Source organism: Myotis myotis, unplaced genomic scaffold (assembly GCF_014108235.1).
Source record: "Myotis myotis isolate mMyoMyo1 unplaced genomic scaffold, mMyoMyo1.p scaffold_m19_p_5, whole genome shotgun sequence".
NCBI classification, from domain to species: Eukaryota; Metazoa; Chordata; class Mammalia; order Chiroptera; family Vespertilionidae; genus Myotis; species Myotis myotis.
This window is the reverse complement of record NW_023416357.1, coordinates 69737599-69742982: the sequence shown is the minus strand read 5'-3', so window position 1 is coordinate 69742982 and position 5384 is coordinate 69737599. Positions and strand designations below refer to the sequence as shown.

The following is a 5384-nucleotide window of genomic DNA, read 5'->3' as shown; positions in this document are numbered from 1 at the left end:
GTCTCCCAGGTACTAACACTGAGCCTGCAGAGAAGAAGAAACAACCATGGCTCTCATTCAACACCTGCTAAAATGACAAAATGAATGAATAAATATATAAATAACTGCAGATGGATAAATGAAGAAATGGAATGCTGCTCTTTAAAAAATGGCTTGGGTGATGTTTTCAATCTCACACCAATTCTCTGCTCTGAAGGATAAGTAATTGTAAAAATTGCTGCCAGAGAAACTTCTGGAGCTTTCTCCCACCTGTACTAGACTTCTTTCTTTTAGCTTCAATTGTTCCTTTATTTATCTCTATTAGGAATATTTCCACTTGAGTATTTTATTATTATTGATTTTTTTAAGAAAGAGAGGCAGGGAGGGAGGGAGAGAGACAGACAGAGAAAGAGAGAGAAATATCAATTTGTTGTTCCACTTTTTTATGCATTCGTTGGTTGATTCATGCATATATCCTGAGTAGGGATCAAACCTACAACCTTGCCATATCAGGACAACGCTCTAACCAACTGAGCTACCTGGCCAGGGCCCCATTTGTTGTTGTTGTTTATTTTTTGTTTTGTTTTGTTTTGTTTTTAAATATATTTTATGGATTTATTTTTACAGAGAGGAAGGGAGAAGGATAGAGAGTTAGTAACATCAATGAGAGAGAAACATTGATCAGCTGCCTCCTGCACACCCCCTATTGGGGATGTGCCTGCTACCAAGGTACATGCCCTTGACCAGAATCGAACCTGGGACCTTTCAGTCCGCAGGCCGACGCTCTATCCACTGAGCCAAACCGGTTACGGCAGTTGTTGAGTTGTTGTTTTTTTTAACTCTAATTCTAAATCTATATAACACTCTGCGTGTGTGTGAATGTGTGTGTGTAAAAACATGAATGAATGTGTGTAGGCGTATATGTCTGCACATGTGTTAAAGCTTCATTTTATTTCTGGATTATTAGGGCTGGTTATGCTAATCAGAAAAACAGTTGTTTTTAAGCTCAAGTCCCAAGAGAAAGCACCTCCTACAGCTAAAAATTCATTCCAACCAACATCCAGAGGTCTACTCTAAATAACCATGCATCTGTCTGCAAACAGCTCTAAATCATGAGACAAACTTGTACCTTCTGCCCCTTGTCTGATGGAAAGTCATATTTAATATTATTTCTCTCTGAGCTTCGATTACAAATGAATCTGTTTTAATTTCAAGTACTGAAAAAATAAGCAAAGCAGCTGGGCTTGCAATAAATCACTAGATAAATGTGCAGAAACTGTTTAGACCAAGCGAGCAGACAGGCACAGCTGCCATCATTGGGACATTCCATTCTCTACCAACGAGACTGACCTGAGACCCCACCTCACAATGAACCGTGCTTCTTAGTTCACTGAATCCTGAAAGATCTACTCACACAGACAAAAACAAATCAGAGGAAATTTGATATTCTGAAAATAAAATGTCAACAACTGTTGGAAGTTTCTCTGGCTTACTTAGCCCATACTTCAAATCTTTAGTTAACATAAAACATAAGAGAATACAATCTTTCTGGGCTTTTAGCAGTCATTAGCATGATGAAGGCAACAAATCTGGGGGAAAAACACACACACACACACACACACACACACATAAAAATGACCTAAAATAGGTTCACTGGGTTCCTATAACTGGAACCCACAAGGATGCCCTTAGGGACAGGCTAAGACCCTGCAGACCTGAGCTCTTTCCACACTCCACCACTTCCCATAAGCTGGGCTCAGCACAGTCGGTTGTTGCCATTAACGTTTTGGTGGGCAGCCCCGAGTCACACCAGGCTTCTCTTGGACACTAGTGGGAGATAAAGGGCACAGCAAAGGGAGAGGTAGGGCTGCTGGGTCTTATCCCCTCTTCTATTTCAATCACCTTCAAAGCTATTGTGAGTCGGCATCTCCTTACTGGTATTTCTGTCAATCTGCTTAAGCTAACATTGTCTTCCTATAGTAAAAGGGGGTACTGCACGATTAGAATAAACATGTAAGATAGGGGGGAGAGGTATTTCATTCCAAAGTTGTTAAAAAGCCATATATTCCACACGTAAATGCCTTTCATGCCATATTCTACCTCATCTGACCTGAGTCAGATTATAAACATAAGGCGGTTTGCAGATAAAATTAGGAAAGTTGTCAAAATCCACATATGCTTCACACACAGAGAATATACTAAAAGTCAAAATATCAGTTCAATGAAATATTTGGTTTGAAATATGATGTTTAAATTCTCATCAACGTGATACTTGGTAAGATGTGAACCTTTAATAAATATGATATGGTTAAAGCAGACCAGGTCTGTGTTATCAAGAGGAAATAAGACATTATTTATTACATCTGATTAACAGTCAACTGGAATAATTAAAACCAGGAGTACACACATACCCTCTTTTCCTCAACAGCTTTAACTCTTTCAGGCTAAGAAACCACAGACACAAAACTGAAGCCATGTGCCAAATTGTGGCTCTGAGTGGCTGAGAGATTAAAGCTGCTTCTTCACTAACTCAACAGTGTTTTAGGCACTGAGAACACCGGCTCTTTAAGTAGCTTTTATAAATTATTGGTATGCTAATTTTGAAATAAACCCCCTATTTTTCTTCCACATTCATGTATGTTTTGCATTTGCCTTCCTCATGCAGTTAGCGGCTCAAATCCTGAGTGACACACCAGGGCATCTTAAGACCTCAGAGAGCTGTCACAGCCACAGTTGGGAATACCTTTTCCTGGGGTGAGAGCAACTACGCAAAAGAGAGAAGAAAGGCTGGATGAGAAATTTCAAACAATTAAGCATTCCTTTAAGAGTGTCTGTAGCTAGAAATAAGTCAAGCTCCAAACAGCATTAAAGAAATATCAAGCCAACAGTCAGGGGGAAGCTGTCTCTTCGTATTTCTTAACAGTGCTAAATTAATTCTTTTAGAATAAAAGTTGGTATTAATACTTACCTAGACCAAAAGTCAAGCTCTTTGACATTAACTGTATTTCCTACCCAGTGAGCCATTGTATTTTTGGGATATAGTCTGGAACCATTGCTCTCATGAGCTGATTTATTTTTCTTACTGTACTGTCCAGCCCCAAGAACTTTCATTCAATCCTGCTACCCAGAGTAGCCACAGAAAATCTTTCATGTGACTTCCCTTTTTACTCGAGCTTGGATGAGTTCCTTTTGATACATAAATTTCTCAAGAGCAGTGTTTAGTTTCCTAAATGTTCAGTAAAGAGGGAGCTCTGACACTGAGAGGCAACACACATGATCTCAACATGATTTAAAGGAAGAAATACAGCGAACAACACATTCACAACTTGAACTGCATCAAATAGAGACAAGGAAAATACTGGTAACATGTATTAATATTCTTTTTTAAAAATATTTTTGCTTTTTTTGTGTGTTTTTTATTGATTTCAGAGAGGAAGGGAGAGATAGAAACATCAATGATGAGAGAGAATCATTGATCCATTGATCAGCTGCCTCCTTCACAACCCCTACTGAGGATCAAGCCCGTAATCCGGGCATGTGCTCTTACTGGGAATCAAATCATGATTTCCTAGTTCAGTGGTTGGCAAACTGCGGCTCGCGAGCCACATGCGGCTCTTTGGCCCCTTGAGTGTGGCTCTTCCACAAAATAACGACTTCTGCGCATGGGCCACGAGGTTTCAATCGCACTGTACGTGCGCGCCCGCACATGGTATTTTGTGGAAGAGCCACACTCAAGGGGCCAAAGAGCCGCATGTGGCTCATGAGCCGCGGTTCATAGGTCCATGCTCAACCACTGAGCCACACTGGCAGGGCTTGTGTTCTCTTTTTAAGTCAGATTATGACGACATGATTCCATCTAAATTCTAGGAGAGAGATGATGGGGATTGAGACAGGGGTTCAATTTCTATTCAGGAGACAGTCAGGCTCAGAACCTATTCCCCTCACTATACATAATGTGATGACAAGAAGTTTGGGTAGCAAACATTTAGTCTTCCTCCCATGTGTTGCTTATACATTGACAATAATTAATAGGACTTATTAACCCTGATTTCTACAATGCAATCTCACAATTTGATTATTGGAAAGTTACAACAAGGCCAAAAACTGTCACCACCCCTCATGCTGGTGATTTGGACTTGGAGAAGGCCTTGCAGCCTTTAAATCAGTGGTTTTCAACCTTCCTAATACTGCGACCCTTTAATACAGTTCCTCATGTTTGATGACCCCCAACCATAAAATTATGTTTGTTGCTACTTCATAACTATAATTTTGCTGTTATGAATTGTAATGCAGGATGTATTTTCATTGTTACAAATTGAACATAATTAAAGCATAGTGATTAATCACAAAAATATGTAATTATATATGTGTTTTCCGATGGTCTTATGCGACCCCTGTGAAAGGGTCGTTCAACCCCCAAAGGGGTTGCGGCCCACAGGTTGGCAACCCACAGGTTGAGAACCGCTGTTTTAAATTAATAAGCAAAAGAGTTCCTATCTCTTATGTGTTATATTTCGTATTATTACAGCCTTTTCAAGTATCATACAGAAAACAGAACACACTGTTGAAGCAATGCTTTATGTTTAAATACTTAGAAGGACAAGTTTATAGTAAATCTCAGGAATATATAATCAGAATTATGATGACATTCTAGTTTGTGGAAGCTGATGCTTAAAACTGACATTGAAAGGTTTATCAATGCTTTATAATTAATATGGAAGAGAAAGAAAAATATATATGTAGTATACATGTAGATGTGTATGCATATTTATATTTTATATGTATATATACACATATGCATGTGTGTGTGCGTGTGTGTATAGTTCTATAAGGAATGGATTTCAACATCAACTTTCAAGTAACTGTCAGTAATGAACCAAATCCTCTCCTTTGAAAAAGCAAATTAAGAATCAAGAGACTAAAGAAGACAGATTTTTAAAAGTGAAATATTGTTAAAACAGTAGTGGGTCTGACTTTCTAGAAAAAAAAAGACCAATAATGTTATGGGTTAACTTTAAAAATTAAAATATACTACTAGTACGTTTATAGTTAGAGACTTAGTAAAATATATATTAGTGAGCTTTCATAAAAACTATTTGAAAGAGAAATTGTACGAAGCTTATATCTGTGCCATATACAATTCTCTTTCATTTCACTGAAGTCATTTGAATTTGGGGGGAAATTTAATCTAAATGTTGTGATTCATTTCCACACAAATCATGAAAAAAAACTGTTGAACGTTTGATGTAGTTTCAGGACTGTTTTTATACCTTTATAGTTTTTATTCTTCTTCCTTCAACCCCAGGATGTGGCACCTTGCCAAGAGAACAAGAACTTATATATGGTTTCTTTAACTACTACTCACCTACTCAGGGGGTAGGAAGCCTGTGGGCTACTAAAGAAGG

General features: G+C 38.3%; 1 non-coding gene across 1 annotated transcript; it reads right to left on the bottom strand.

Moving 5' to 3' along the window:
- Positions 1-451: 451 nt before the first annotated feature.
- TRNAI-GAU lies at positions 452-529 on the bottom strand. Its single transcript has one exon. It is a non-coding gene; the product is annotated as a tRNA-Ile (tRNA).
- Between the last annotated feature and the right edge of the window lie 4855 nt (positions 530-5384).